The following is a 13,326-nucleotide window of genomic DNA, read 5'->3' as shown; positions in this document are numbered from 1 at the left end:
GACCGTGAGTTTGCGGCCTCAAGTGAAATGGACACCGTGATGCCCTGACTCGAAATAAGGCCGGATATCCCTGCAGTGACTTGAATGCAGGCTCGTCTTGCATCTCCCAAGACGAAAGGATGTCTGAATCCCCTGTGGAGACCACAGAGAAAGACCTAGTTCCCCACCTCATCGCGACCGGAGACCTCACATCCTTTGAAAACTCCAGAGGTACGCGGAGATCAGTGCCTCCAAAGGAGACGATGCCTGACTCCTCGTGAAACTTGATAGGAGTCCCAGGATTGCTGTGGCAAGTGGAAGGGACACTTAGTCTCCCGCCTCAGCTGGAGAGGCGTCCTAATTGCCCTGCCAAGCCTCGAGGAGAATACCGATTTGTCCTTCGCAATAAGGCAGGAGTCCTGACGTCGCTGAACAAACACGTGTGTGGAAGGGCCATAGCCGTCGTAACTCGAGAATATACTCTAGGTTCCAGCCGCAACTGGAGAAAAACCATGAGACTTCCCCCTCACCGCGAGATGAGGCCCGATTCCCCTGCACTGCGTGCAGAGCAATTCCGTGTTGCACATCACACATGAAAGGAGCCTTGATTTCCTTCATGGCACTCCAGAGAAAACCCAAGAACACTGTTTCAAGGCTAGAGGGATCCTGAGGTCACTGTAGCAACACAAAAGAGCTCCGTGAACCAAGAATCAACTCGAGATGAGAGGTTAGTCCCTGGCTTCGACTCCAGAGGAATACCACCTTACCACAAGCACCTCAAGAGGAGGCTTCTCTCAGCTCTAGGTATGTGAGAGGGACCCTGAGTTTGCGGCCTTAAGTGAAATGGACACCGTGATGCCCTGACTCGAAATAAGGCCGGATATCCCTGCAGTGACTTGAATGCAGGCTCGTCTTGCATCTCCCAAGACGAAAGGATATCTGAATCCCCTGTGGAGACCACAGAGAAAGACCTAGTTCCCCACCTCATCGCGACAGGAGGCCTCACATCCTTTGAAAACTCCAGAGGTACACGGAGATCAGTGCCTCCAATGGAGACGATGCCTGACTCCTCGTGAAACTTGATAGGAGTCCCAGGATTCCTGTGGCACGTGGAAAGGGACCCTTGGTCTTCCGCCTCAGCTAGAGAGGCGTCCGAAATGCCCTGCCAAGCCTCGAGGAGAATCCCGAGTTGTCCCTCGCAAGTAGGCACGAGTCCTGACGTGGCTGAACAAACAAGTGGTTGGAAGGGCCATCCCCGTCGTAACTCGAGAATATACCCCAGGTTCCCGCCGCAACTCGAGAAAAACCATGAGACTTCCCCCTCGCCGCGAGATGAGGCCCGATTCCCCTGCACTGCGTGCAGAGCAATTCCGTGTTGCACATCACACATGAAAGGAGCCTTGATTTCCTTGATGGCACTCCAGAGAAACCCCAAGAACACTGTTTCAAGGCTAGAGGGATCCTGAGGTCACTGTAGCAACACAAAAGAGCTCCGTGGACCAAAAATCAACTCGAGATGAGAGGTTAGTCCCTGGCTTCGACTCCAGAGGAATACCACCTTACCACAAGCACCTCAAGAGGAGGCTTCTCTCAGCTCTAGGTATGTGAGAGGGACCCTGAGTTTGCGGCCTCAAGTGGAATGGACACCGCGATGCCCTGACTCAAAATAAGGCCGGATATCCCTGCAGTGTCTTGAATGCAGGCTCGTCTTGCCTCTCCCAAGATGAAAGGATGTCTGAATCCCCTGTGTATACCACAGAGAAGGACCTGGTTCCCCACCTCATCGCGAGCGGAGGCCTCACATCCTTTGAAAACTCCAGAGGTACACGGAGATCAGTGCCTCCAAAGGAGACGATGCCTGACTCCTCGTGAAAGTTGATAGGAGTCCCAGGATTCCTGTGGCACGTGGAAAGGGACCCTTGGTCTCCCGCCTCAGCTGGAGAGGCGTCCCAATTGTCTTGCCAAGCCTCGAGGAGAATCCCGAGTTGTCCCTCGCAACAAGGCAGGAGTCCTGACGTCGCTGAACAAACACGTGGTTGGAAGGGCCATCCCTGTCGTAACTCGAGAATATACCCCAGGTTCCCGCCACAACTCGAGAAAAACCATGAGACTTCCCCTTCGCCGCGAGATGAGGCCCGATTCCCCTGCACTGAGTGCAGAGCAATTCCGTGTTGCACATCACACATGAAAGGAGCCTTGATTTCCTTCATGGCACTCCAGAGAAAACCCAAGAACACTGTTTCAGGGCTAGAGGGATCCTGAGGTCACTGTAGCAACACGAAAGAGCTTCGTGGACCAAGAATCAACTCGAGATGAGAGCTTAGTCCCTGGCTTCGACTCCAGAGGAATACCACCTTACCACAAGCACCTCAAGAGGAGGCTTCTTTCAGCTCTAGGTATGTGATAGGGACCCTGAGTTTGCGGCCTCATGTGGAATGGACACCACGATGCCCTGACTCTAAATAAGGCCGGTTATCTCTGCAGTGACTTGAATGCAGGCTCGTCTTGCATCTCCCAAGAAGAAAGGATGTCGGAATCCACTGTGGAGACCACTGAGAAACACCTAGTTCCCCACCTCATCGCGACCGGAGGCCTCACATCCTTTGAAAACTCCAGAAGTACGCGGAGGTCAGTGCCTCCAAAGGAGACGATGCCTGACTCCTCGTGAAGCTTGTTAGGAGTCCCAGGATTCCTGTGGCATGTGGAAAGGGACACTTGGTCTCCCGCCTCAGCTGGAGAGGAGTCTCAATTGCCCTGCCAAGCCTCGAGGAGAATCCCGAGTTGTCCCTCGCAACTAGGCAGGAGTCCTGATGTGGCTGAACAAACACGTGTTTGGAGGGGCATCCCTGTCTTAACTCGAGAATATACCCCAGGTTCCCCCGGCAACTCGAGAAAAACCATGAGACTTCCCCCTCGCCACGAGATGAAGAACGATTCCCCTGCACTGCGTGCAGAGCAATTCCGTGTTGCACATCACACATGAAAGGAGCCTTGATTTCATTGATGGCACTCCAGAGAAACCCCAAGAACACTCTTTCAAGGCTAGAGGGAACCTGAGGTCACTGTAGCAACACGAAAGAGCTCCGTGGGCCAAAAATCAACTCGAGATGAGAGGTTAGTCCCTGGCTTCGACTCCAGAGGAATACCACCTTACCACAAGCACCTCAAGAGGAGGCTTCTCTCAGCTCTAGGTATGTGAGAGGGACCCTGAGTTTGCGGCCTCAAGTGGGATGGACACCGTGAAGCCCTGACTCGAAATCAGGCCGGATATCCCTGCAGTGACTTGAATGCAGGCTCCTCTTGCATCTCCCAAGACGAAAGGATGTCTGAATCCCCAGTGGAGACCACAGAGAAAGACCTAGTTCCCCACCTCATCGCGACCGGAGGCCTCACATCCTTTGAAAACTCCAGAGGTACACGGAGATCAGTGCCTCCAAAGGAGACGATGCCTGACTCCTCGTGAAACTTGATAGGAGTCCCAGGATTCCTGTGGCACGTGGAAAGGGAACCTTGGTCTCCCGCCTCAGCTGGAGAGGCATCCCAATTGCCCTGCCAAGCCTCGAGGAGAATCCCGAGTTGTTCCGCCCAACTAGACAGGAGTCCTGACGTCGCTGAACAAACACGTGTGTGGAACGGCCATCCTCGTCGTAACTCGAGAATATACCCCAGGTTCCCGCCGCAACTCGAGAAAAACCATGACACTTCCCCCTCGCCGCGAGATGAGGCCCGATTCCCCTGCACTGCGTGCAGAGCAATTCCTTGTTGCACATCACACATGAAAGGAGCCTTGATTTCCTTGATGGCACTCCAGAGAAACCCCAAGAACACTGTTCCAAAGCTAGAGGGATCCTGAGGTCTCTGTAGCAACACGAAAGAGCTCCGTGGACCAAAAATCAACTCGAGATGAGAGGTTAGTCCCTGGCTTCGACTCCAGGGGAATACCACCTTACCACAAGCACCTCAAGAGGAGGCTTCTCTCAGCTCTAGGTATGTGAGAGGGACCGTGAGTTTGCGGCCTCAAGTAAAATGGACACCGTGATGCCCTGACTCGAAATAAGGCCGGATATCCCTGCAGTGACTTGAATGCAGGCTCGTCTTGCATCTCCCAAGACGAAAGGATGTCTGAATCCCCTGTGGAGACCACAGAGAAAGACCTAGTTCCCCACCTCATCGCGACCGGAGACCTCACATCCTTTGAAAACTCCAGAGGTACGCGGAGATCATTGCCTCCAAAGGAGACGATGCCTGACTCCTCGTGAAACTTGATAGGAGTCCCAGGATTGCTGTGGCACGTGGAAGGGACACTTAGTCTCCCGCCTCCGCTGGAGAGGCGTCCTAATTGCCCTGCCAAGCCTCGAGGAGAATACCGAGTTGTCCTTCGCAACTAGGCAGGAGTCCTGACGTCGCTGAACAAACACGTGTGTTGAAGGGCCATAGCCGTCGTAACTCGAGAATATACTCCAGGTTCCAGCCGCAACTGGAGAAAAACCATGAGACTTCCCCCTCACCGCGAGATGAGGCCCGATTCCCCTGCACTGCGTGCAGAGCAATTCCGTGTTGCACATCACACATGAAAGGAGCCTTGATTTCCTTCATGGCACTCCAGAGAAACCCCAAGAACACTGTTTCAAGGCTAGAGGGATCCTGAGGTCACTGTAGCAACACAAAAGAGCTCCGTGGACCAAAAATCAATTCGAGATGAGAGGTTAGTCCCTGGCTTCGACTCCAGAGGAATACCACCTTACCACAAGCACCTCAAGAGGAGGCTTCTCTCAGCTCTAGGTATGTGAGAGGGACCCTGAGTTTGCGGCCTCAAGTGGAATGGACACCGCGATGCCCTGATTCGAAATAAGGCCGGATATCCCTGCAGTGTCTTGAATGCAGGCTCGTCTTGCCTCTCCCAAGATGAAAGGATGTCTGAATCCCCTGTATATACCACAGAGAAAGACCTGGTTCCCCACCTCATCGCGAGCGGAGGCCTCACATCCTTTGAAAACTCCAGAGGTACACGGAGATCAGTGCCTCCAATGGAGACGATGCCTGACTCCTCGTGAAACTTGATAGGAGTCCGAGGATTCCTGTGGCACGTGGAAAGGGACCCTTGGTCTCCCGCCTCAGCTGGAGAGGCGTCCCAATTGTCTTGCCAAGCCTCGAGGAGAATCCCGAGTTGTCCCTCGCAACAAGGCAGGAGTCCTGACGTCGCTGAACAAACACGTGGTTGGAAGGGCCATCCCTGTCGTAACTCGAGAATATACCCCAGGTTCCCGCCACAACTCGAGAAAAACCATGAGACTTCCCCTTCGCGCGAGATGAGGCCCGATTCCCCTGCACTGAGCGCAGAGCAATTCCGTGTTGCACATCACACATGAAAGGAGCCTTGATTTCCTTCATGGCACTCCAGAGAAAACCCAAGAACACTGTTTCAAGGCTAGAGGGATCCTGAGGTCAATGTAGCAACACGAAAGAGCTTCGTGGACCAAGAATCAACTCGAGATGAGAGGTTAGTCCCTGGCTTCGACTCCAGAGGAATACCACCTTACCACAAGCACCTCAAGAGGAGGCTTCTCTCAGCTCTAGGTATGTGAGAGGGACCCTGAGTTTGCGGCCTCATGTGGAATGGACACCACGATGCCCTGACTCTAAATAAGGCCGGATATCTCTGCAGTGACTTGAATGCAGGCTCGTCTTGCATCTCCCAAGAAGAAAGGATGTCGGAATCCACTGTGGAGACCACTGAGAAACACCTAGTTCCCCACCTCATCGCGACCGGAGGCCTCACATCCTTTGAAAACTCCAGAGGTATGCGGAGATCAGTGCCTCCAAAGGAGACGATGCCTGACTCCTCGTGAAACTTGATAGGAGTCCCAGGATTCCTGTGGCACGTGGAAAGGGAACCTTGGTCTCCCGCCTCAGCTGGAGAGGCATCCCAATTGCCCTGCCAAGCCTCGAGGAGAATCCCGAGTTGTCCCGCCCAACTAGACAGGAGTCCTGACGTCGCTGAACAAACACGTGTGTGGAACGGCCATCCTCGTCGTAACTCGAGAATATACCCCAGGTTCCCGCCGCAACTCGAGAAAAACCATGACACTTCCCCCTCGCCGCGAGATGAGGCCCGATTCCCCTGCACTGCGTGCAGAGCAATTCCTTGTGGCACATCACACATGAAAGGAGCCTTGATTTCCTTGATGGCACTCCAGAGAAACCCCAAGAACACTGTTCCAAAGCTAGAGGGATCCTGAGGTCTCTGTAGCAACACGAAAGAGCTCCGTGGACCAAAAATCAACTCGAGATGAGAGGTTAGTCCCTGGCTTCGACTCCAGGGGAATACCACCTTACCACAAGCACCTCAAGAGGAGGCTTCTCTCAGCTCTAGGTATGTGAGAGGGACCCTGAGTTTGCGGCCTCAAGTGAAATGGACACCGCGATGCCCTGACTCGAAATCAGGCTGGATATACCTGCAGTGACTTGAATGCAGGCTCGTCTTGCATCTCCCAAAACGAAAGGATGTCTGGATTCCCTGTGGATACCACAGAGAAAGACCTAGTTCCCCACCTCATCGCGCCCGGAGGCCTCACATCCTTTGAAAACTCCAGAGGTACGCGGAGATAAGTGCCTCCAAAGGAGACGATGCCTGACTCCTCGAGAAAATTGATAGGAGTCCCAGGATTCTTGTGGCACGTGGAAAGGGACCCTTGGTCTCCCGCCTTAGCTGGAGAGGCGTCTCAATTGCCCTGCCAAGCCTCGAGGAGAATCCCGAGTTGTCCCTCGCAACTAGGCAGGAGTCCTGACGTGGCTGAACAAACACGTGTGTGGAGGGGCATCTCCGTCGTAACTCGAGAATATACCCAAGGTTCCCGCCGCAACTCGAGAAAAACCATGAGACTTCCCCCTCGCCGCGAGATGAGGCCCGATTCCCCTGCACTGCGTGCAGAGCAATTCCGTGTTGCACATCACACATGAAAGGAGCCTTGATTTCATTGATGGCACTCCAGAGAAATCCCAAGAACACTGTTTCAAGCCTAGAGGGATCCTGAGGTCACTGTAGCAACACGAAAGAGTTCCGTGGGCCAAATATCAACTCGAGATGAGAGGTTAGTCCCTGGTTTCGACTCCAGAGGAATACCACCTTACCATAAGCACCTCAAGAGGAGGCTTCTCTCAGCTCTAGGTATGTGAGAGGGACCCTGAGTTTGCGGCCTCAAGTGGGATGGACACCGGGAAGCCCTGACTCGAAATCAGGCTGGATATACCTGCAGTGACTTGAATGCAGGCTCGTCTTGCATCTCCTAAAACGAAAGGATGTCTGGATTCCCTGTGGATACCACAGAGAAAGACCTAGTTCCCCACCTCATCGCGACCGGAGGCCTCACATCCTTTGAAAACTCCAGAGGTACGCGGAGATAAGTGCCTCCAAAGGAGACGATGCCTGACTCCTCGTGAAAATTGATAGGAGTCCCAGGATTCCTGTGGCACGTGGAAAGGGACCCTTGGTCTCCCGCCTCAGCTGGAGAGGCGTCGCAATTGCCCTGCCAAGCCTCGAGGAGAATCCCGAGTTGTCCCTCGCAACTAGGCAGGAGTCCTGACGTCGCTGAACAAACACGTGTGTGGAAGGGCCATCCCCGTCGTAACTCGAGAATATACCCCAGGTTCCCGCCGCAACTCGAGAAAAACAATGAGACTTCCCCCTCACCGCGAGATAAGGCCCGATTCCCCTGCCCTGCGTGCAGACCAATTCCGTGTTGCACATCACACAGGAAAGGAGCCTTGATTTCCTTGATGGCACTCCAGAGATACCCCAAGAACACTGTTTCAAATCTAGAGGGATCGTGAGGTCACTGTAGCAACACGAAAGAGCTCCGTGGAACAAAAATCAACTCGAGATGAGAGGTTAGTCCCTGGCTTCGACTCCAGAGGAATACCACCTTACCACAAGCACCTCAAGAGGAGGCTTCTCTCAGCTCTAGGTATGTGAGAGGGACCCTGAGTTTGCGGCCTCAAGTGGAATGGACACCGCGATGCCCTGACTCGAAATCAGGCGAGATATCCCTGCAGTGACTTGAATGCAGGCTCCTCTTGCATCTCCCAAGACGAATGGATGTCTGAATCCCCTGTGGAGACCACAGAGAAAGACCTAGTTCCCCACCTCATCGCGACCGGAGGCCTCACATCCTTTGAAAACTCCAGAGGTACGCGGAGATCAGTGCCTCCAAAGGAGACGATGCCTGACTCCTCGTGAAACTTGATAGGAGTCCCAGGATTCCTGTGGCACGTGGAAAGGGACCCTTGGTCTCCCGCCTCAGCTGGAGAGGCGTCCCAATTGCCCTGCCAACCCTCGAGGAGGATTCCGAGTTGTCCCTCTCAAATAGGCAGGAGTCCTGACGTCGCTGAACAAACACGTGGGTGGAAGGAATATCCCCGTCGTAACTCGAGAATATACCCCAGGTTCCCGCCGCAACTCGAGAAAAACCATGAGACGTTCCCCTCGCCGCGAGATGAGGCCCGATTTCCCTGCACTGCGTGCAGAGCAATTCCGTGTTGCACATCACACATGAAAGGAGCCTTGATTTCCTTCATGGCAATCCAGAGAATCCCCAAGAAAACTGTTTCAAGGCTAGAGGGATCCTGAGGTCACTGTAGCAACAAGAAAGATCTCCGTGGACCAAGAATTAACTCGAGATGAGAGGTTAGTCCCTAACTTCGACTCCAGAGGAATACCACCTTACCACAAGCACCTCAAGAGGAGGCTTCTCTCAGCTCTAGCTATGTGAGAGGGACCCTGAGTTTGCGGCCTCAAGTGGAATGGACACTGCGATGCCCTGACGCGAAATAAAGCCAGATATCCCTGCAGTGACTTGAATGCAGACTCGTCTTGTATCTCCCAAGATGAAAGGATGTCTGAATCCCCTGTGTATACCACAGAGAAAGACCTGGTTCCCCACCTCATCGCGAGCGGAGGCCTCACATCCTTTGAAAACTCCAGAGGTACACGGAGGTCAGTGCCTCCAAAGGAGACGATGCCTGACTCCTCGTGAAACTTGATAGGAGTCCCAGGATTCCTGTGGCACGTGGAAAGGGACCCTTGGTCTCCCGCCTCAGCTGGAGAGGCGTCCCAATTGCCCTGCCAAGCCTCGAGGAGAATTCCGAGTTATCCCTCACAACTAGGCAGGAGTCCTGACGTCGCTGAAGAAACACGTGGGTGGAAAGGCCATCCCCATCGTAACTTGAGAATATACCCCAGGTTCCCGCAGCAACTCGAGAAAAACCATGAGACTTCCCCCTCGCCACGAGATGAGGCCCGATTCCCCTGCACTGAGTGCAGAGCAATTCCGTGTGGCACATCACACATGAAAGGAGCCTTGATTTCCTTGATGGCATTCCAGAGAAACCCCAAGAACACTGTTTCAAGGCTAGAGGGATCCTGAGGTCACTGTAGCAACATGAAAGAGCTCCGTGGACCAAAAATCAACTCGAGATGAGGGGTTAGTCCCTGGCTTCGACTCCAGAGGAATACCACCTTACCACAAGCACCTCAAGAGGAGGCTTCTCTCAGCTCTAGGTATGTGAGAGGGACCCTGAGTTTGCAGCCTCAAGTGGAATGGACACTGCGATGCCTTGACTCGAAATAAGGCCGGATATCCCTGCAGTGACTAGAATGCAGGCTCGTCTTGCATCTCCCAAGACGAAAGGATGTCTGAATCCCCTGTGGAGACCACAGAGAAAGACCTAGTTCCCCACCTCATCGCGACCGGAGGCCTCACATCCTTTGAAAACTCCAGAGGTACGCGGAGATCAGTGCATCCAAAGGAGACGATGCCTGACTCCTCGTGAAACTTGATAGGAGTCCCAGGATTCTTGTGGCACGTGGAAAGGGACCCTTGGTCTCCCGCCTCAGCTGGAGAGGCGTCCCAATTGCCCTGCCAAGCCTCAAGGAGAATCCCGAGTTGTCCCTCGCAATTAGACAGGAGTCCTGACGTCGCTGAACAAACACTTGGATGGAAGGGCCAACCCGTCGTAACTCGAGAATATACCCCAGGTTCCCGCTGCAACTCGAGAAAAACCATGAGATTTCCCCCTCGCTGCGAGATGAGGCCCGAATCCGCTCCACTGCGTGCACAGCAATTCCGTCTTGCACATTACACATGAAAGGAGCCTTGATATCCTTGATGGCACTCCAGATAAATCCCAAGAACACTGTTTCAAGGCTAGAGGGATCCTGACGTCTCTGTAGCAACACGAAAGAGCTCCGTGGACCAAAAACCAACTCGAGATGAGAGGTTAGTCCCTGGCTTCGACTGCAGAGGACTACCACCTTACCACAAGCACCTCAAGAGGAGACTTCTCTCAGCTCTAAGTATGTGAGAGGGACCCTGAGTTTGCAGCCTCAAGTGGAATGGAAACCGCGATGCCCTGACTCGAAATAAGGCCGGGTATCCCTGCAGTGACTTGAATGCAGGCTCGTCTTGCATCTCCCAAGACGAAAGGATGTCTGAATCCCTTGTGGAGACCACAGAGCAACACCTAGTTCCCCACCTCATCACGACCGCAGGCCTCACATCCTTCGAAAACTCTAGAGGAACGCGGAGATCAGTGACTCCAATGGAGTCGATGCCTGACTCTTCGTGAAACTTTATAGGAGTCCCAGGATTCCTGTGGCACGTGGAAAGGGAACCCAGGTCTCCTGCCTCAACTGGAGAGGCTTCCCAATTGCCCTGCAAAGCCTCGAGGAAAATCCCGAGCTGTCCCTCGCAACTAGGCAGGGGTCCTGACGTGGCTGAACAAACACGTGTGTGGAAGGGCCATCCCCGTCGTAACTCGAGAATATACCCCAGATTCCCGCCCCAACTCGAGAAAAAACATGAGACTTCCCCCTCGCCGCGGGATGAGGCCCGATTCCCCTGCACTGCGTGCAGAGCAATTCCGTCTTGCACATCACACATGAAAGGAGCCTTGATTTCCTTGATGTACTCCAGAGGAACCCGAAGAACACTGTTTCAACGCTAGAGGGATCCTGAGGTCACTGTAGCAACACGAAAGAGCTCCGTGGACCAAAAATCAACTCGAGATGAGGGGTTAGTCCCTGGCTTCGACTCCAGAGGAATACCCCCTTACCACAAGCACCTCAAGAGGAGGCTTCTCTCAGCTCTAGGTATGTGAGAGGGACCCTGAGCATGCGGCCTCAAGTGGAATGGACAACGCGATGCCCTGACTCGAAATAAGGCCGCATATCCCTGCAGTGACTTGAATGCAGGCTCGTCTTGCATCTCCCAAGAAGAAAGGATGTCTGAATCCCCTGGGGAGACCACAGAGAAACACCTAGTTCCCCACCTCATCGCGACCGGAGGCCTCACATCCTTTGAAAACTCCAGAGGTACGCGGAGATCAGTGCCTCCAAAGGGGACGATGCCTGACTCCTCGTGAACTTGATAGGAGTCACAGGATTCCTGTTGCACGTGGAAAGGGACCCTTGGTCTCCCGCCTCAGCTGGAGAGGCGTCCCAATTGCCCTGCAAAGCCTCGAGGAGAATTCCGCGTTGTCCCTAGCAACTAGGCAGGAGTCCTGACGTGGCTGAACAAACACGTGTGTGGAAGGGCCATCCCCGTCGTAACTCGAGAATATACCCCAGGTTCCCGCCGCAACTCGAGAAAAACCATGAGACTTCCCCCTCGCCGCGAGATGAGGCCCGATTTCCCTGCACTGCGTTCAGAGCAATTCCGTGTTGCACATCACACATGAAAGGAGCCTTGATTTCCTCGATGGCACTCCAGAGAAACCCCAAGAACACTGTTTGAAGGCTAGAGGGATCCTGAGGTCACTGTTGCAACACGAAAGAGCTCCGTGGACCAAAAATCAACTCGAGATGAGAGGTTAGTCCCTGGCTTCGACTCCAGAGGAATACCACCTTACCACAAGCACCTCAAGAGGAGGCTTCTCTCAGCTCTAGGTATGTGAGAGGGACCCTGAGTTTGCGGCCTCAAGTGGAATGGACACCGCGATGCCCTGACTCGAAATAAGGCCGCATATCCCTGCAGTGACTTGAATGCAGGCTCGTCTTGCATTACCCAAGATGAAAGGATGTTTGAATACCCTGTGGAGACCACAGAGAAAGACCTAGTTCCCCACCTCATCGCGACCGGAGGCCTCACATCCTTTGAAAACTCCAGAGGGACGCGGAGATCAGTGCCTCCAAAGGAGATGATGCCTGACTCCTCGTGAAACTTGATAGGAGTCCCAGGATTCCTGTGGCACGTGGAAAGGAACCCTTGGTCTCCCGCCTCAGCTGGAATGGCGTCCTTATTGCCCTGCAAAGCCTCGAGGAGAATCCCGAGTTGTCCTTCGCAACTAGGCAGGAGTCCTGACATAGCTGAACAAACACGTGTGTGGAAAGGCCATCCCCATCGTAACTCGAGAATATACCCCAGGTTCCAGCCGCAACTCGAGAAAAACCGTGAGACTTCCCCCTCACCGCGAGATGAGGCCCGATTCCCCTGCAGTGCGTGCAGAGCAATTCCGTGTTACACATCACACATGAAAGGAGCCTTGATTTCCTTCATGGCACTCCAGAGAAAACCCAAGAACACTGTTTCAAGGCTAGAGGGATCCTGAGGTCACTGTAGCAACACAAAAGAGCTCCGTGAACCAAGAATCAACTCGAGATGAGAGGTTAGTCCCTGGCTTCGACTCCATAGGAATACCACCTTACCACAAGCACCTCAAGAGGAGGCTTCTCTCAGCTCTAGGTATGTGAGAGGGACCGTGAGTTTGCGGCCTCAAGTGAAATGGACACCGTGATGCCCTGACTCGAAATAAGGCCGGATATCCCTGCAGTGACTTGAATGCAGGCTCGTCTTGCATCTCCCAAGACGAAAGGATGTCTGAATCCCCTGTGGAGACCACAGAGAAAGACCTAGTTCCCCACCTCATCGCGACCGGAGGCCTCACATCCTTTGAAAACTCCAGAGGTACACGGAGATCAGTGCCTCCAATGGAGACGATGCCTGACTCCTCGTGAAACTTGATAGGAGTCCCAGGATTCCTGTGGCACGTGGAAAGGGACACTTGGTCTTCTGCCTCAGCTAGAGAGGCGTCCCAAATGCCCTGCCAAGCCTCGAGGAGAATCCCGAGTTGTCCCTCGCAAGTAGGCACGAGTCCTGACGTAGCTGAACAAACAAGTGGTTGGAAGGGCCATCCCCGTCGTACCTCGAGAATATAACCCAGGTTCCCGCCGCAACTCGAGAAAAACCATGAGACTTACCCCTCGCCGCGAGATGAGGCCCGATTCCCCTGCACTGCGTGCAGAGCAATTCCGTGCTGCACATCACACATGAAAGGAGCCTTGATTTCCTTGTT

Source organism: Cervus elaphus, chromosome 24 (assembly GCF_910594005.1).
Source record: "Cervus elaphus chromosome 24, mCerEla1.1, whole genome shotgun sequence".
Taxonomy (NCBI): Eukaryota; Metazoa; Chordata; class Mammalia; order Artiodactyla; family Cervidae; genus Cervus; species Cervus elaphus.
The sequence above is the reverse complement of the archived record's forward strand: the minus strand, read 5'-3'. Positions refer to the sequence as shown.